The sequence below is a fragment of the Coccinella septempunctata genome, chromosome 2 (genome assembly GCF_907165205.1).
Source record: "Coccinella septempunctata chromosome 2, icCocSept1.1, whole genome shotgun sequence".
Lineage (NCBI taxonomy): Eukaryota > Metazoa > Arthropoda > Insecta > Coleoptera > Coccinellidae > Coccinella > Coccinella septempunctata.
This window is the reverse complement of record NC_058190.1, coordinates 33,049,478-33,071,186: the sequence shown is the minus strand read 5'-3', so window position 1 is coordinate 33,071,186 and position 21,709 is coordinate 33,049,478.

Genomic DNA, 21,709 nt, shown 5'->3' with positions numbered 1-21,709 from the left:
TTTCTTCTTGCTCTGCAAACCAGATCTCTACAGCTTTCATAACCTCCTCGTTGGAAGAAAATTTACGACCTTTTAAACTTTTTTTCAGTTGAGAAAAGAGATGATAGTCGGATGAAGGCAAATCTGGCATTCACCAGATTAAGGGTAAATCACGAATTTTTTGCATGGCAACATGAGATTTATGTGCAGGGGCGTTGTCCTGCAAAAACGAAACACCTTTGGATAGCTTTCCGCGTCTTTTCTCTTCAATTTTTTCCCGTAGAGTGGTCAGTAATGTAGAATAGTAATCTCCGGTTATTGTTCTACCCTTATCCAAAAAATCAAACATGATAACTCCATGGCAATCCCAAAAAACTGAAGCAAGAACTTTGCCAGCAGATTTTTGGACACAAATCTTCTTAGGTCTTGGAGAACCAGAGTGTAGCCATTTCATCGATTGTTGCTTTGTTTCTGGATCGTAGAAATGTACCCAAGTCTCATCCATAGTAACAATTCGGTTTAAGATGTCTACATCGTTTCAAATCAAGCACAGATCGAACTCGATGCTTCTACCCTTCCAGGCTTTTGGTCAACATTCAAACATTTGGGGATCCATTTTGCAGCAATTTTTCTCATGTCCAAATTGACGTCAACTATATGATGAACGCGTTCGTATGAAATATTCAGTGCTTCAGATATCCGTTTTATTGACGGTCTTTATTGCGTAAATCTGGTTTACTTTTTTGACCTCAAACTTCACACTGACACTTCTAATGAGTTATTGTTCGTTGATATGGTAAAGCAATATTTTTTTTATGCATGGAACTGATCTAGGCTAACTAGATATCAATACAGCCTCGTATCAGACGGTAGAGAAAATACTGAATGTAAGTGAATTTATATAATGTTTCATCTGAATCTAAATTTATTTATTTTAGCTGAATGATGCCACAACCAGAAAGATTGTGAATGAAGAGGATGACAAAGAATTTCCTTCTATTGGCAGACCCAAAAAATAAGTGGCATTTGAGAATTGACATTTTATGAACGAATGCGAAAAGTTACTACAGGATTTTCGATGAAAGACATCGTAGAATAAGTTCCAGAAAATTAATTTTTCTATTTTTCTTTTGACTTGTCCTATACATTAATACATTGTAAATGTCTCAAGGGATCAATAAATATATAATTATTATTTTTCATCATTTTTAAAAAATAACAGCAATAAATACGAGCCAGTTGTCCTGTTAATTGTTGATTCATGTGAAATTTTTGTTCAAACGTTCAAAATGATTTTTTGTTGCAGAATTTTACATTTTTGTAATTATCTATTAATTCCTTCGAGAAATACCCATTCCTTACATCTTCGGGCTGTTTTTTAAAATCTACAACTGATGTACCTATTCAACCTTTAGCCAAAGAAGATAACCAATATAAACTCTCCTCAAGCTACTGCCTGTTATGTGCCAATAATCCAAATTTTTTCCATAGAGAAAATAAACATATATGTAAAAACTTATCTCTTGTATTTTCCATGCAAATAACTAGATTTGGTTTGGTTTCAATCAGTTTGTATAAACGTCACATATTTTCGACTCTTTATATTTTCCGAAGTGATTCGACATTATAAAATATGTAATTACTGAGACTTTTACGTAGAACGGACAACATAGCGCTGAACCCAAAAATGTTTTCACAAGTGTCATAACCCCACATTTTCGTACTATACAGACTAATACAGAGTGAAAGTGTCAAATTTCTATGGCCAACCGAGTGCTAAAATGAAAGTGAATGGACTGAATGGAGTATAATTAAAATCGCCTGAGTGTATTTTATCTTCCCAGGAAAATATGGTATATTCTGAATCGTATAAGAACAGGTCACGGACGTTGCAATAATATGCTTTTCAGGTGGAATTCAGTTGAAAGCCGTAGTTGTGAATGCGGGGAACCAGAAGAAACCATATACATATCATCTGGTTAATCATTGCCCGATTTATAAATTTCAGGATGGTTTTAGAGCTATACATGCAGTTTCCGAATCTTTTTTGAATTGGGTTGTTAATTTTAGGACAATCTGACATATGGAATCTAATTTTATTATTTTCTGGTATCTTGGAGAAGACTTTCTGGATTTTTTTGTTTGTTGGAGAGAGAATCAATTTTTGCAGTGCGAGATGCCCTTCAATATGGAATATTTCAGCTTATTTCGTGAACAATTACAATCCACTATACTCACGGGGAGAAAAGGTTTTTTACTGAGGTTTTTACCTAAGCTCTTGTATCATACACCAATTTGTATGGTACCTCGTTACACTAACCTCTGCTGAAACTGTATCTCATACACATGCTATAATTAAGGTTTGCTGTTAAAGATGGTAATGCTCTGTATCAAAAGAAGATATTACTTATGTCTTGAAACGATTTCCAGCCCAGGTGACTTCGAGAAAGCCTTTTTTTCAGATCTAATTTAATGCACAATGCTGCCTGTCAATCCTGTCATGTCATGGGTTTGTAGCTTAGAGATATCTCCGAAAAAGCTAAACAAAAATATGGTCACCATTTTTGTTGGAATTAATGTAGGTACGTATTTTAGCATTAGTATAGTGCACTACAGATCGTGTGCCTCAGGTTTTCGATAGGAAGACAATTTTGAATCGGGATGACTCTCGGCTACCAATGGGCACTCTAATTCCCATCGTTTTCTACATTTCTGATATAACAAATTGAACAATGTTTAATGCGATTCATAATTCCCGCAGTCCACATTGTAAAATACGGAATAACCTTATGGATTATCTTTTCTTCTCAACTAGTTTCTGACCGCGAGGATGAAATCAATAACGTGATCGTTTATCGCCAGTCCGGTGCTATCTGTCACTTACATACATTGTGGGCGATTTTTGATATTAGACTCGGACTCACCCAGGTGATAATAATATGGACGTATACACGTACGAAGAGAAAGTTGATAGGCCATGATAAATTGTGTCATTATTGTTCACTTATACGGATATGTATGTGTGGTCGGAACAAGTTGAGTCGACGTAAAGTATAAATCAAGTGGAAGGTGGAAAGAAAAACTTAACTATATTTAGGTTGAACAAAATCGTAAATTGTTCGTGTAGGATGGAATCATGGAACGTGGTGCGGATTGTTTATGTTTCATCTCATTTCAATACTTTAAAATTCGAAAATTACTTACATCCTGGTTTGTTACCTCCGAGATATTAGCTATGTGAAGCTGACACCCTCAAATGCGAATATCCAAACAAAATTTTCAGGGTCAAACACCGTTTGAGAGATATGGAAGAAGAAGTTTTTTTGGTGCAACTTCTGATCAGCCAAAATTGCGAAAATGGTACAGTAGATTCAGGTGACTTAGGACGATTGTTGAATACAACTTGTCATATTTTCAAAACGTTGACCTATTTTTATCTGAAAAGAGGTTCGAATATGCTTAATGACTCAGACTATTGATAAGGATATATACCATGCTTCAGAATTCGGATATAAATTTTGAAACAAATAAAATATACTTGTCCCAAATCAACCACCGATTTGGGAGGCTTGGGACACAAGTTAAAATCTATTGATTCCTCAACTCTCAAATGAAATAGGTGACTTGGGATGGTGTATAGTTTTGAAAAATTAGAATTTGTGATTATATAGTTGAAATTCGTTAAGGAAATTAAATGATAAACCCCTATTACAGCGAAAGTAAATATATTGCAACTCAAATGTAAAAAAACTAAACAAAACAAAGGTTCTTTGATTTCTTTGTGGAAATAACGTAAATAATAATATCCTGCGAAAAATCGGCATATTTCCTGCTGCCAATGCGCCGTTTTTATCTATTCGGCATTGTCCCAAGTCACCCTATGAAACAACAGAATAAATGAATGAGATCCTTGTTGCCGTTTGATTTGTAAACAACCTTGTTTCATGACATATCTGATATCGCAATATCCCAAGTATCCAGAAAAAAAATTACACATGGACAAAGTGAAACACATGTACAGGACACTAGAAAGGACCATAAAAAAACGCGCTTTTACTCTCCTGAATCGTTAATTTTTCCTGTCAATTAAAACGCTCTGGTTACGACAAACTCAACGGGAATTAATTGTTAAACTAACCGAAAAGACGCTACACATTCTTATAAGTTTGTCTCTTCACTCATAAATCTCAAGAAACAAAGAAATATGCAAGGGAGGTAATTGTCCCAAGTTACAGGACTGTCCCAAGTCACCCGAATCTACCGGTATATAGATCGTTTGTTCAACGTTAGTCATCTTTTGTCCGTATAATTATTTCATTTGTCCACTATTGAAATCAATCTTCGAAAATTATGGAAAGTGTGAAGTTAGCACCCCAAATGCGAATTTTGAAACAAAAATTACAGGGTCGTTTATTGTCCATCGTTGGTCCATATTTGTCCATCTTTTTTTTTCATTTCCTGTTTCCTGTCCTGTTCAGGCACCGTTTGAGAGATATGTAAAAAGAAGTTTTTTCAGTGCAATTTCTGAACACCATACACAAATTGCGAAAAGGTATTTTTAATGGTAGAGATCGTTTGTCCAAAGTAAGTCCACTTTTGTCCACTTATAGGTACCTATCCAAAATCAAGGGGTTGTGCCCACCCCCATTTATAGACAATCATACATGCACGCAGATAACCAAAATGTTGAAAATATGATGAAAATCATGTAGTATGTGAATGAAGCCTCACTGAGTCCGGTCCTGATTTTTTTCTTTTCCGGAACCGGAGTAGCTAAGACATAATATAAGGTAATTTTGAACTCAGCTCAATGCCCTCTATTCACGGTTTTCATTTGTCTGTTTACTTGTGAAACATTCCGTATATCATTTGGTATTATAAGAGATTGGTATATTTTATTTTAAGTTTTATTTCGTTCTCCAATTTGTTGACCTAACCACAAGATAATCTAGTCGTAGCCGCAACCAAAGTTGCACTGACCAGTGCAGCTTTTTGAACACCTTCTAACGCAGCTCCTACAAAAAGATGGATCAGTCGAACAGGACAAAATTCGTATCCGGAGGTAAAATACCCTCCCATTCGGATCTCCGGGGGAGGGTGCCTGAGCGAGTGAATCATCGAACAAACACCAATGAAAAGCACATAGCTTTTGCAGCATGGAACGTCAGAACCTTGCTAGACAACCCCAAGGCCGACCGACCAGAGAGGCGTACTGCCCTAATCGATAAGGAACTGCAACGAACATCCATTGCAATAGTTGCTTTAAGCGAAACACGCTTTTCGGACGAAGGTAGCTTGGTAGAATAAGCGTATACTTTTTTCTGGAAAGGCTTGCCGGAAGGCGAAATCAGACAACATGGCGTAGGCTTTGCCATTAGAAACGACCTGGCCGCCAAACTTACCGAAAATCCAGTTGGTATCTCAGAGCGTTTAATGACCCTACGTTTTCCTGCAGCGAATAACACGTTTGTGAACATCATTGCAGTATACGCACCCACTTTGAACTCCTCTGACAACTTAAAGGACACTTTTTACGAAACACTCGTTGCTACATTAAGTAAAATCCCAAAACGGGAACGAATTATTCTCCTTGGAGACTTCAACGCTAGAGTGGGCAGAGGTCAAGACTCAGAACTATGGCCGGGAATAATAGGGAAACACGGCACAGACAGCATCAATTCGAATGGAGAACGTCTGCTGGCTCTTTGTGCAGAACACAATCTGTGTATAACGAACACCTATTTTATTACGAGACCCAATTCAAGGGGGACCTGGCGCCACCCGCGCTCAGGGCATTGGCATACCCTCGACTATGTGATCGTGAGAAGGAAAGATCTGAAAGAGGTGTTGGTCACTAAACCCAGAGCAGATCTGGAGTGCTGGACTGATCATAGGCTGGTAATCTCGAGAATGAAAATCTCAATGCGCCCAAAATACCAACGCAAGCCGAAGTATCTAAGAGAGCGCCTTCAAATATCCAAACTACAAAACCCTTCTACAAAGGACATATTCACAGCTGCCGTCAAAGATAGCCTAACACCACCGGATTATAACGACGACATTGAGACTCATTGGCTCCGTTTCAAGTCATCCCTTACAAATACAGCGAAAGAAATACTGGGCACAGAACGCTCCCGAAAATCCCCAGACTGGTTTGCCGACAGCGAAACTCATATCGCACCCCTTTTGGATGCAAAACACAAAGCGATGAAAACCGCAATTAACAAGCCTGGCGATGTTGCAGCCCAAATAGGTTTCATAAACATAAAACGCGAGGTCCGTCAAGAAATAAGAAAAATCAAGGACAGCTGGTGGAAAGAAAAAGCTAGGGAAATACAAGCTTACGCCGATAACCATGACTACAGGCGTTTTTTCGAAGCTATTAAAACTGTTTACGGTCCAAGCAGAAAAGCTAGCTTTCCTATAAGAGATGCTCATGGAGCTATTCTAACTGATGATAGAAAAATTCTCGAAAGATGGAAGGAGCATTACTCACAGGTCTTGAATCAAAATACCGACTCGGATTTATCCATATTAGACCTGCTTCCCGCGTATAGTCCGATGACATCGCTTGATGACGAAATTTCAATGTCGGAAATCATAAGCGCGATTAAAAATATGAAAAATGATAAGTCACCTGGTATAGACGGCATTCCGGCGGAGATATTCAAAGCCTTGGATGAGGACATTGTCAATAGTCTCCTAATACTATTCCGCAAGATCTGGGAAGAGGGAGATGTGCCACAAGACTTCAGAGACGCTTTAGTTATCAACCTCTATAAGAACAAAGGCGATACGTCGAATTGCAACAATTACAGGGGCATATCGTTGCTTAATGTGGCCGGTAAAATTCTCTCGAAGATTATGGCTAATCGTCTGGTTCCACTCTTAGAGAAGCTATTACCTGAATCCCAGTGCGGCTTTCGACCAAATCGAGGTACGGTGGACCTAATTTTTACACTGCGACAGCTACAAGAAAAGGCCCGTGAACAACAATCAAGGATTTATACAGCCTTCATCGACTTAAGCAAGGCATTCGACTCGGTGAATCGGAGAGCGCTCTGGAAAATCATGGCACGTCTAGGAGTACCCGAAAAATTCCTAGCAGTGTGTAAAAGCCTTCATACCAACAACACCGCTAGAATACAGCATAATGGCTCTACAACCGACCATTTCTCAACCAACTCTGGAATAAAACAAGGCTGCGTATTAGCGCCTTTACTGTTCAATATTTTCGCCATAGCTGTATCGATAATTGCTGACATGAGCATGCCCGTAAGAGGTGTTGGGATAAGATTCAGATTTGATGGAGGCCTGTTTAACCTGAAGCGCCTCAGAGCAAAAACCCGTACCAAGTTTATCACGGAACTTCAATATGCAGACGACTGTTCACTCATCGCTAGCAGCTCAGAGGATCTACAGATAATGATGGACACCTATAAACATATATACGAAGCTTTAGGCCTTAGACTCAATATTGACAAGACCAAAATCCTGGTAAGTCCGCCAGAAAGCCTTCAAACAGATATCAGCCTGGACAATGAAACTCTAGAACTGGTCGAGCAGTTCAAATACTTGGGAAGCTTCATAAATACTAGGGCTAACCTTGACACGGAAATACACAACCGTATCAATTCGGCATCACGGGCATTTTGGAAGCTGAAGGACAGAGTGTTCCAAAATCACGACCTCAATCTGAAGACCAAGACAGCTGTTTACAGAGCAGTGGTCCTCCCAACGCTCCTTTACGGAAGCGAAAGCTGGACTCCCTACAGGCGACATATTAAACAGCTTGAACAGACGCAGCAACGTCATCTAAGACAGATAATGCACATCAGATGGTTCCACAAAGTTTCGAATGCAGAAGTCTTGCAGCGCGCGAGTTGTACAACAATTGAGACTCAAGTAACGAGGGCCCGACTCAGATGGAGCGGCCACATTCTGAGGATGCAAGACACAAGACTCCCCAAAATAGCTCTATACGGCGAACTCACTGAGGGAGCCCGGAAACCAGGAGGCCAGTATAAGCGGTTTAAGGATACACTACATCAATCCCCAAAATCAGTTAATGCTAATCATAACTGGGAACAACTAGCGTTAGACAGGTCACAGTGGAGGTCTTTGGTCCACAGTTATAATGGAGAATCGAGAAGGATACAGCGGCGGCCAGATCTGGTTGGAGACTATCCATGCCCTGAGTGTGGAAGGATCTGCAGGTCACGGTTGGGTCTCTTTAGTCACAGGAGGGCACACAGTCGCAACTAGCACTAAGAAGTTACAAGTCTGTTCGAATTTTTTTTTTTTTTCTTCTTCTTCTTTTTGTAGATTTATTCCCGGTAACGGGATACAATGATGATGATGATGACCTAACTTATAAATTGAGAACAAGTAAAACCTAGATTTCAGTCTTTCGTGTATATTTATTGAGGTCCAGTGTCCAGTGTTTAACTCCTAGATGTGTTACACGGGCTTGCCATTCTTTTTCTTCATCGTTTATATTGATGTTCCTTATAGGATTTTTCTTCTTTTATATTGAAACGTATATAACCCCCTGGCGTTTTTATACTTTAATTTTGATTTCCCATTTGCTGTCCCATTACGTTTACTCTGTAGGCTATTGTCACCAAATTAGTCACAAACTCTCACATGAGTCACACGCAAAATTTCTCTTCATTTAAGATTCTTCAAACGTGAGAAACAGCAAAGCTAACAAAACTCAGGATCTACTGCTCAACTACAGTCTTCTATTGAAACCCTGTATAATAATCTGGGATCCAATAGTCATAAATCTCTTTAGATAGAATTGATCCAGATTCAATTGTAATTTATCGATATATAAATCAATTCTTTATGCCATGACAAATAATACTAAATTCGCCCACTTGTCCATTTTCATATATGACATGAATCGATTAATACTTTATTCCCTGTCCAATCAGCTGAAATATTTGATGAGATGATGATTGTCAATGGTTTTCAATGGATAAATAAATTACGTCCGAAGAAAGATTCATATCTGCCTAATGAGATTTTACGACAGTAATCGACCCATTTCGCGAAAATTTATAGTAATGGCGCCCGGTTCATAAATTCGCTATATTAGTTAAGATTGAAACCAGTTGGGAAAGCTGTTCGCTAGTTATGGATAATGCATATATGCCAAACACTTGTACTCTTTCGAATATACGTAGTGAGGTGTCTATAGCATACATACAATAAATTGAATCTATCTAAATTGTCAGAATGAAGTCAAAAGACTAAATATCTTTGGAGCGGACAGTTTTGAAAAACCGCTACCCGGATGCTTTTCGACAAATCTGCGACTGAAAACCTGCCTTGAAAAATATAGGGCGACTTACTTAAAAAAAAAACTACTCTCCTCTATATCTCTGAAATGATATATGATCCGAGTATGGATTAAACATAAAAATTACCAAAAAATATGGGAATTTTTCGAATATCTCGAACATAAACCAAGATATAGCCAAATATTCGAAGAGGATGACAAAGAATTTCCTTCTATTGGAAGACCCAAAAAAGTTGTGGCATTCGAGAGTTTTGTGTTTGGATGAATAAATGCGAAAAGTTACTACAGGATTTTCGATTAATGTCATAGTAGAATAAGTTCCTGATAATTGATATTTCTATTTTTCATTTGACTTGTCGATGGCCTAATTAACAAACCACGTAACTCACATTTGTCAGTTTTCATAGGAGACACAAAAATCTGATTAATTCTTTTATAATGGAAAAAGAATTTCTGTAATAATTCCTTCCATATACTCCATTCACTTTTATTTTAGCAGTCGGTTGGCCATGGAAATTTGACACATTTCACTCTGTATAGTACGACGTGGGGTTATGACGCTTGTCAATACTTTTTGGGTTTTAAATCAACGCTATGTTGCCCGTTCTGAGTAAAAGTTTGTGTTATTACGTATTTTATCACAATGTCGAATCTCTTCGGAAAATATGTGACGAACATAATTGAAATTTATACAAACTGATTGAAGGCATACCAAATCCAGTTATTTGCATGCAAAATACAAGAGATCAGTATAATATCATAATATGCACTAGCTTGAGGAGAGTTAAGGTTCGTTATCTTCTTTGGCTAAAGTTTGAATATGTTACATCAGTTGTAGATTTTAAAAATATTAACCCGAAGATGAAATTCATATGATGATGCAGTGGTTGGGAATGGGTATCTCCCGAAGGAATTAACAGATAATTACAAGAATGTTAAATTCTTCAACAAAAATCATTTTGCATCGGTATAAGTAAAAGGAAGTTCACCTTGAACAAAAATTTCACATGAATAAACAATCAACAGGACAACTGGCGCGTGTTTGTGGTTGTTCATCTTAATCTTAATACATTGATATAATAATAATAATAAAGTATTTATTGGTACCTTAAGACATTTACAATGTAGGACAAGTCAAATGAAAAATAGAAAAATCAATTTTCGAGAACTTATTAGACGACGACATTCATCGAAAATCCTGTAGTAAACTTTTCGCATAACATAAAATCCTGAAATGCCACCACTTTTTTGGGTCTCCCAATAGAAGGAAATTCTTTGTCATCCTCTTCATTCACAATCTTTCTGATTTTTGGATATATTCAGCTGAAATATAAGTCGTTTAGATTCAGATGAAACATTATATAAAAACCCTGTCTCTTTTTTCGATCACTTTCGGCATTTTCGTAATAAAAATTGATATTTGTTGTGGCAACAGCGTTATGACATTAACGACATTTCATGAGTGCCAACCTTACTGCATTCTCGTTACAAAAACTCGAGAAAATTATTTCATGGCCAACCGACTGCTAAAATAAATGTGAATGGAGTATACATTAAAATATACTTTAGTATTTGTAATGTGCATTTATTGAAAAATATCACGGAGAGACCATAGATTAACAAAACTGAAAAAATATCAGAAATTCGATTTAGTTGGAGTTACGAGGTTTGTTAATTAAGCCATCGTTCTATTCATTGTAAATGTTTAACGGCCGGTTTCATAATCAAACCTAAAGTCGCTTTAATTTTAAAGCTTCCTTTAACCCTACTAAAAATGACACTAAAGGAAGCTTTAAGCTTAAAGTGACTTTAAATTTGATTATGAAACCGGACGTTAAAGTACCAATAAATACCCAATTATTATTATTATATCAATGTATTAAGATGAACAGCCTCAAATACGAGCCAGTTTGCCTGTTAATTGTTTATTCATGTGAAATTTTTGTTCAAAGGTGGAGTTCATCTTGGCTTGAAACTTCCTTTAATTCCTTTTACTTATACCATTGATGCAAGATGATTTTTGTTGAAGAATTCAACATTCTTGTAATTATCTGTCAATTCCTTCGGGAGATACCCATTCCCAACCACTGCATCATCATATGAATTTCATCTTCGAGTTACTATTTTTGAAATCAACAACTGATGTAACGTATTCAAACTTCAGCCAAAGAAGATAACGAACATTAACTCTCCTCAAGCTAGTGCATATTATGATATTATACTGATCTCTTGTAGTTTCCATGCAAATAACTGGATTTGGTATGCCTTCAATCAGTTTGTATAAACTTCAATTATGTTCGTCACATATTTTCCGAAGAGATTCGACATTGTGATAAAATAACGTAATAACAGAAACTTTTACGTAGAACGGGCAACATAACGTTGATTTAAACCCAAAAATGTTTTGACAAGTGTCATAACCCCACATTTTCGTACTATACAGAGTGAAATGAGTCAAATTTCCATGCCCAACCGAGTGCTAAAATAAAAGTGAATGGAGTATAAATTGATAGTATTCTAGAGACCAAACTATGGATAACTGTTTAAAGTACCAGAGACAACAAAGTCGTCTCTGATAATACTTTAGATGATCCCTCAGTCCCACGAAGATTGCTCCATCAAAAATGAATGATTGAGTGGCCGAGATTTATAGGTATGAATGTCGGAGATGAAATAATGTCCAGTGTCTTCATAACAATACATTTGAATATTGTGTTCGAAATGCGTATTTATTTATATTCGCAACAACGTGATAAAATCCATTGCTGATCAGACGTGGAATCGAGTCCAAGATGGGATGAAGAAGCATGGAGTTTCACCCTTACGAAGTGTCGAAGCCGTTACTCACGGTCAACTCTCCAAGTCACGATCTGCTTCGCCTCGCGAGAGAATTCATGTTCGACCCGAGGTATGTATTTAAATAAGATAAAACGAAAAAAATGGAAACACCTCACGTCTCACCGTAACCGCCACTTAGGCCACAGATAATGTCTTATTTATAAGAGCGGCCATGTTCGGAAATAATATAACAGGCGAGCTCTGCTATTTATTGCCTATTCTACTTTATCCACATCCTGCGAGCGCCATAATGCCTTTTACGCTGGAAATCTTGGAGAATCTTGAATAGATTCCGAGGGGCAGGAATCCTGCGGTATGGTAATGGCTTCTGCGATTGAATTTTAATTAGATCATGTTCATTTATGATAGAAAATAGTTGAAATAGTGGGGCCTTTCGAATCCAGAAATGCAGAGTCCTGGAAATCTTTGAATAAAGAAGAGTTGAAGCTTAAATAAAATTGAATACTAAAAAAGTGAAAGAGACCTTAAAAGATCGTAAATGAACACATCTCAATTTTTTTTCTTACTTTAGCGAGTTTCCCAGTAACAAAACTCACAGTAACAAATAACAAGTAATGAGATTTTCAGAACCCTTTGAACCGTGTATTTTCAAAAAAGGAATGCGAATCTTTTTCTATGAGTATTCCAAATAACGGTGAAGTCCACTTTCAAACTAATATCAATAACCAGAAAAATTTTGAAAATTGGTCATAAAACAAGAAAAGAGCAATGTGGTGTTTGGGGAGTATTTTTTTTGCTCCCCTCTAGCCAAACGGCTGGCGACGAACTTGACAGGGGGCGTCTTGATTTTTTATAATAGCAAATCTCAGTTATACCTACGTGTTTCATTCATTATTTATTATCTCGATAATTTTGTCATACTTATACTCGTAAAGTGAAAGTAAGCTGAAATAAACTCAGATTACACGACTCTACAAAAAAATGTTCGTTCTTTGTCCTAACGTTTATACTAGGATTTTCCGGTTAATTAACACAAAAACGAAAAGAAAATACCTTTTTTTGGTATAAAGTTTGCTTTTGTGATAGTTATAGTATTAATACTCATTCTTCATTTTTTTTATAATTTTTAATAATTCAAAAAGACCGTCCGATGAGAGTGGGGTGTTTACGTTTACAAGGTGCCGCTAGAGGGCACCCGAGTCATAAACAATGATCAGGTGTTGTTTACAAGCCCAGACAAACTTCAAATATCGTCAAGAAAGTGTAAATACGATGCTGATGCATTTTGTTTTCTATGTGGTCAATTTATTATAATTCGCGAAATACGAATTGAAGACACCTCACGTTCTCTCTGAAGCCTATGAAGCATATTTTGACTTTCCTGTTTGGAATCAAGACAAGCCATGGGCTCCACATGTTGCTTGTAGTTATTGTAAATGTTATCGTTGAATCAGCCTCCTAAACACAGAAGCAAACTTTTTTATGCCATATATTTTTTTTCGTCTAATTAGGATCTAAACTATCGAAATTTTAAGCTTTGCAGTCAAAGTCAAATTTGGTGTTGACCCGTGTTATTGATGGTGCTTATATCTTAATTTGGCAAATTGGTTATCTTTTAGAATGGGAGAGTTAGGAACTCAGCGACCAACCCATAATTAATGAAAATCTGGTTAATTTTAACCTTGTTTTCACTTAATCATTGATCAGATCAGATCCTGCCTGTGGTTGATCGATTCTGCGAAGTGTGTTAAAAATCTTCTCAGGGGAATGAGAAGGTCAAATCGAAGAATAGAATAGCTACCAATTTGAAATAAGAAAGTAGGATTATACACAGGGTTTCTGAAACACCCTGTGTATATGAAGTTATGTTTTTTCGAAAATTCATTATGAATTATGACACTTTTGTATGAAACTTCTTTTTCTACGCCAAAATTGAAAGGGAGACTGAACATAAGTATACCTTCTTATGAAAGGATATTGTTTAAGGAAAAAAAATTAGAATTAATTTGCATTAGAAAAATATTAGGATTACTGAATACTGAAGAAGTGAATCTTTTGATATGATTCAAGCTATAATTCTGCAGCAATAGAAAGACGAAAGAAAATTCATTTAAAATGTATGGAGCAAAATGGGGGACGGAAAGTAGAAACAACACGAACAATAAAATTATTTTCTCAATTGATTAGCTTTAAAGCTAATTATTCTTCGTTAAGCCTGTGATAATTCTTAGAGGATTATATTTTTTGAAATTCAATATTTCCATATTTTCATTATTTTTTTTAATACGTCAAACCTAGGTTCAAGGCACCGGTAGATTTGGATGACTTGGGACAGTCCTGTAACTTGAAACAATTACCCCCCTTGCAGATTTCTTTGTTTCTTACCATTTATGAGTGAAGGGACAAACTTATAAGATTGTGTAGCGTCTTTTCGATTAGTTTAACAATTAATTCCTGTTGAGTTTGCCGTGACTAGAGCGTTTGAATTGACAGGAAAAATTAACGAATTCAGAAGAGTAAAAGCGCGTTTTTTTAGGACCCTTATACTTTCTAGTGTCCTGTACATGTGTTTCACTTTGTGCATGTGTAATTTTTTTCCTGGATACGTGGGATATTAGGTATGTCATGAAACAAGGATATTTACGAATCAAACGGCAACACGGATCTCATTATTTTATTTGGTTGTTCCATAGGGTGACTTGGGACAATGCCGAATAGAAACAAGCGGCGCATTGGCAGCAGGAAATACATATGCCGATTTTTCGCAGGATATTATCACTGACGTTATTTCCATAAAGAAATCACCAAAGAATGAAAGAAATCGAAGTTCCCTTGTTTTGTTTAGTTTATTTACTTTTGAGTTGCAATATATTTACTTTCGCTGTAATAGGGTTTATCATTTAATTTCCTTACCGAATTTCAACTATATAATCACAAATTCTAATTTTTCAAACTATACACCTTCCCAAGTCACCTATTTAATTTGAGAGTTAATTAATAGATTTTAACTTGTGTCCCAAACCTCCCAAATCGGTGGGTGACTTGGGACAAGTAAGAAAAACAACATTAAACTTATTTTGAAGCAATAAAATAAGTTTAATGTTGTTTTTCTTTCCTTGCAAAGATTTCCATTTTTGTGTATTGTTGTCGGATGTTGTTTTTACACTTGATTTAGAGGAAACCAATACAAATTGTAAGTGTTGTTTATTCTGTCTTATTGTAACGATCACGTATATATTTTCTACTGTATTTGTGTAATACTGCATGAGATTTTACCTAATTACAGTGCCCTGATGAAGACATTAAATATGTCGAAACGTCGGCCGAATTGAAGGTGTTTCTTTGCAATTCTGACCTCTCCAGTCATCCCCTGTCACGTTCTAAGTTAAAAGGTCATCAACCAGGTAACCGCTAGTATATTTTATGTTTTTCAAAATTTATATCCGAATAGTCTGAATCATTAAGCATATTCGAACCTCTTTTTCAGATAAAAGTAGGTCGCCGTTCTGAAAATATGACAAGTTGAATTCAACAATCGTCTCAAGTCACCCTTTATCTACGCAATCTACGGTATGCCAGATAAAAGAGGTTTGGAAGTCTTAGGAGAATATAATATTATATAAAAAAAATAATTCTGAAATTCTTTATGAATTATTAAATAACATTACACATTTATATTTTTTACACCGTAAAAAGTAAAAGAGGAGGGGAGCATTTATATTCAATCAATCATATCTTAATGATGGATATGTTAAATAAACGTTGGTAAATTCAAAACCCTCAGGATGAATAAGTATTTTATTATGTCTGTATTTAATTTGTGAATATTTTCTGAGATTATTTATATAAAGGTGCCATTTAATAGCAAATTGATTAAAGTAAGAATTGGGATGAAACAAAATAAAAAAGTCCTACATTTGATCACTTGATCCGCCAACTCGACTTGTCTTACGTTACTTGTACCAATCCAAAAATTAAAACTTAAAAACACCCTCTATCTCGGAAACGAAACGTTTGCGATCCCATGTTGATACGACATTTTTTTATTAAAATTACTTGAGGAATCTCTAATTTTCGTTTGTACCTCTAATTTGAGAACATCCTGTATTTCCGATTTTTCATTATACCTAAATCTAGAACAAAGAACTTATTAAGGTTCGGGAGACTTTTGTCCATAAACGGAATCAGGTATAATTTGGTAGAAAATGGTACTCATAGTTGATCACGTTCATAGGTAATACAGTGAATTGCTGGTTTCCGTGAAATTCACTGTATATAAATGTATGAGTACATATATTTTTGACAGAGGACTCCGAATAAATATAAACTCGGTTTTATATTTCTCTCCAATCACAAATCCATAAGCATTAAATTCGAATAAATAAGGATTATGCACCGCTCATTACAGGATTACTTTTAATTTCGATCCTCTCAAGGACATAAAATATTTTATTAGATCTCAATATCTCATCCGTATAATTCTGATTCGATCCATGCGCGGCTTTTCCTCAGGACGTAGTTTTACTATCTGTTGAACCAAAAAAATCCTCTTTTATGTCTTCCGAAGAATTATTGACATTTTATAGGTAGTCATTAAAGTCAGTCGGTTTACTCTGATTTTCCGATTTTATTGCGAGTTCCTTCGATTTTTATGGTTCTCGTTCTTTATGATCGCGCCCAACTTTTATTACACCATGAGAAAAAAAATTCTTGAAGAGGGTAAAACAGACATGTGGTGATGAAAAGAATTTTGAAATATCCAACTTCAACACTAGAGGACTCCAGAAAATACTGACTCTGCTCGAAACAAACTATCTGACTGCTGCACAACGCACATCTAAGAAAGAATCAATAAGTACCTATTCAAATTTTCACAAATTCGTATTGGGAAATTCGGTTACCTTTACTAATCTATGCATGCGTATACCGACGACAAACTGCGTTTGAGGGAATTGATGCGATTTGGTCGTCAGAAGTCAGAACCATAGATTAACTTAGAAATATAGATAAATCACTCTTGTATCCAGTGCCATCTATCGGGACGCTACACTAAACACGAAACTTAATTCTAAAATTGATGGTTAGGTGTCGCTGTTTTCGAAACAAGCGGATCGTAATCACTCATGAATGATCGTGATATATTACCGAGTCTCAATATTCTATACGACTAATGCCAGTTTTCCCTAATTTTTCAGGCTTAGTTGAGCAAATATTGAATTTTGAGGTAGCCTAATTCCTAATTCTAATTCGTTTGAGCCATTCCCAATTCCAATTGAATATTGGCGGCAAAGCTGCAGAAAAGATTCGAAAAATTACGTTATGACAAGAACGTTTCCATGGAAACAAGTCTAATTTCAAACTTCAATAAAATCATTGGAAAAATATTCATTTCGAGTGTTATATGAAATAGTGGCAATGATAAGGATTCGATTTAATATCATCGAAGAGAAAGAGAAGTGCTCAGAGATATCTTCCATATGCTACACTACAAGAAATTGCAGTGACTTTGAAGATAGCAGAAAATACGATTACTGAAAATCGTAGAAGATTCGTATTAGCTTTCATTTTTCATTGAATATAATTTCGCAATCAACAGCTAATGCGAATCATTCTCTGATTCTCCTTTGGAAATTTTCCAGATATTTGTCTGGATTATTAGGAGAAAATTTGAAATGTGCACTACAGAATCCTGTCCAATTAATATTTTTTTTCAAATCAATACCTGTACCGTAAAAACAGATGGCGCTAAAGCTTGTTTTTCGAGGGGACTATCTATACTCCGTTCATTTAATCTACGGTCAATACCAAGATTTCTTGTCAAGAAAACAAAAAATCTTGAAATATCTAGTCAAACCATGAATATGCTAAAACATGTTTATTTGTGAAAAATGTAACATATTCTAATATGAAATACCTATTTTTATTTATTGCACGCAGTTTCGGCTAGAAAAATGTAAATTGAAAATAATTAATAATAATCTTGTTGAAACTCCAATTGGAACTTAGATTTGCAATTATTACTTGCAGGCATAAACTTTTTTCATTTTTATGGAAACATGGTATAATTTTGGCTTATTTATTACTTTCGCCGTTGGTAGATACTTGTGTCCACCTGAATTTCGAAATTTCGGAATTTCTTTCCGTCAGTATTGCCACTACTACCTACTGCTATATTGCATTTTAGTGAATGCTGCTGCTTTTTCCTTTTACTGCCGCTTCGCAGCTACATTTCAAGATCTTGAAATTTCCTTTCCTTGCACACCAAAATGTATAAAAATTTTACCATACGTTTCCGAAATAATTGATGCGTTCCATACTCAAAACGCACTCTGTGTATGGTCATCTTTCTTCTGAGAAAAAAGCAAGGAATACCGTGGAATACCTATATCCATGAATATACCCTATACATAAAATGCTTAGTTCATCTAAAACATGTGCATACCGCCAAAGAATATATTAATATCTATAGGTATTCATTGAAAAAGGTGTTTATATAGATAAACCGAAACACTCCCATGAAAGCTTGTATATCTGGAAATGATCCAAGTCGTCATATAACGCTTTCTACCCGTTAAAATGCACTCAGGAGCATTCTCCTGAGAAACAAGTTTTTTCAAAAAACACCCGGAATATGCAAAAATGATCAAATCCCCTATGGAACATAATGTATAAGGTTGTCATATCTTTGTCATCACTTCAATAATATCAGAGAACACACTTTGTACATAATCATAAATTAATCTTCCTTCAGGTAAGTCGAGTAATTTATTAATTCATGATACATGTGGCAACCCAGTATTACATGAATACTAATATTCTTTAAAAAATCCAACTTGTATTTCATCACAGAACACCCTGTAAAAGGTCGAATGTTTATTTTTCTGACTTCAAACATCCTCGTATTGAGGAGTCTGAATATAGCCCAAAATATTTTTAAAATAGGCCCTTCTACACCTTCGTATGGTGTACATGATACCTGAAAAAAATAAAATTATAAATAAAATAATTATTTGGTTCTTCAATTTGAAAGAAAGAAGTCTCCGAATTTCCCTAAAAACATTTACAACCTGTCTGTTAAACTCTAGACTTTTACAACTCACTTGGAAGCTGTAAAACACCAGGGATCACAGCACGCACAAAATTCAATAGAAAGGGTCAAGCATTGAAAAGTTGGTGTTCAGTTGTCCAGAAAAGAAAAAAATTAGGAGTTGATCAGGTAGCATAGGGAGTCGAATTCAAGTTGTTATATTTTTGACGAATTTATTACGGAATTCTTTAGTTCAAGAACCGAGACAATCAGTTTTACAACTTCGAGGAAGCTCTTTAAATATTTCAGGATTGCTCCGATTCGGGGAAATATTCGGTTGTGTGGCTGACCGAAATTAATCAGCATTCTTTACGGAATATCTTGTTGGTATTTTTAACAAGTCCGGTTGCATACCAAACCGACACCTCAACGATAAGTGGATTCAGAGTGGAAGAAATCTGATGTAGTTAATTGGGAAATAATTCTGCTCTTAGGTGTTAATAAAAGAATGTTTATTTTTGGATAGATAGTTCATTGTTTATTGGGAATTCAAATGTAGATTGCGGCGACACGGTGTTGACAGTTCGAAATAAAAAGTTAATGCAGTAATTGTCATTTTTGAAGGGGATTTTGAGATTTTCGTCCAATAAATCCTTTTTTCTCAGTTGATAGTTGTTTTCTCCCAATTTTGAAGATTTTAGGTCAATAAATGTCATGAAATATTGATATTTATAAAAAAAATTCCGAGTATGTTCTGAATCCGCTGATAAATAAAAGCAATTTTTTTTAATCCGAACTTCTTGGCTATTTACACGATCATAAAGAAGGAAATTGATTTATGGTTGCCACAACTATGATATCTTGCCTTTTCCATTATAGATATACAATGGCTAAAATTGCAACATTGATGCTAAGAAGACTTGTCCAAGTTGAACTGGGAATCAGAAATGATTATCTGAATGAATTTTGTGTGAATGTTATCGAAATGCATATGTGTATCCACTTACTAGGTGAAAAAAGTCCTGTCCGAGGGAAACAGAGATTTGTTTTTTGTGTGAATCCTGGAAGTGGGAAGGATGAGGTTAGGCGTCAAGTGTGCTCAGATGCAATAACAAATGATATTGGGGTTGCGCAGGGGTCCATTCTAGGACCACTTCTCTTCCTCGTGTACGTTAATGATATGGACACAGGAATCGATTCAGATTTGACTATGTATGCAGATGATTCTGCGTTTATCACCGGTGACCGGTCATTGAGTGTTCTTGAGCGGAAATGTAATTCGGAATTGTCCAGCCTAATGGAATGGTGCAGTGTTAATCAACTTTTCTTGAATCTGTCCAAAACGTACTACACGGTTGTACGTTTGTAACAGCCGAGAATTCTCTACCAAATTTTGGTAAGAAAACGGCAGAGATTATTTTGTATGCAACTGAACAGTGAATTCTACCGAAAGTGCGTATGTAACGGTAAAGAATTCACGGCGCATGAAATCTCGAGTAAATTTTCTAGAGAATTCTCGGCTGTTGCAAACGGGCTTTAGAGGAATTTTTTGGAGAAAAAAACTTGATCCGAAAGTTGTGAATTTTAAAGTGTTTTTTTTTTAACAGGTACATGTTATTGTTTTTTTTATGACTTTTTCTATACCTTGGTGGTCGATGGAAAATAAAGAGATTCTATTCTATTCTATTTCATTTTGAGGTTATATATCCAGGTTATTTAATTCACCTCCTATTCTTCTTTACTGATTTGAAATGTACAAAACCTTCATTATGCTATAAGGACGAGGTACATATGTCCTTAAACATTGACTAAAAGTTCATTTCATCGTGGAAAATAGTAAAAACTGACATCGAAGATCGAAGATTTGCTTAAAGGATACAAATTATGAAAACTTCACTAAGCTTTCCCCATTATCACGAGATAGATAAAGATATTTTAAACAGATTAAGATATATTTTTTATGAAAGATCTCATTGAAACCGCTAAATATTTTCCGTTTCTCGATGTAAACAAACAAAAGTGCATTAACTTTTTATTTACAAAAATTGACACCAGGGGGAGTATCGCTTGTTTGAAATTCCCAATTATATTGGTAATTGGTAATGCATAATTTTCATTCCTGCCCAATATGATTGACATCGAATATCCAGACGCACAAGACGCAGCTTTATTTCTGGTTACAAAATAAACTGCTATATTCCAGTGGTTTCATCGTATGAATAAAATATATAAAAATGACCGGGAAAGCATTTAAAATTGATGCAATTATTGTTAGTGTTTATTGACAATACCAGCCTGAATTTAGCAACACAAAATATGACTGAATGGGCCATTACCAACACATTTACTATTTTCCACAGCCACCCAAAAAGCTGGCATTTCTTGAATGTTAGTAAAGTTGGGATGAGAATTCTAGATTCTATACTCTATAACAATGATTTTCAGTCTTGTCAGCTAAGGTTATAAACCATCAATTTAATCATATTCTCCATTCGTAGTGATTTTGCCATCTATGGACAAACCATCAATTATAGTTCCTATTCAAACTTTTTAGACAACACAAACACCTAGATCAAGTCATGGCTCGAACCCAGAGT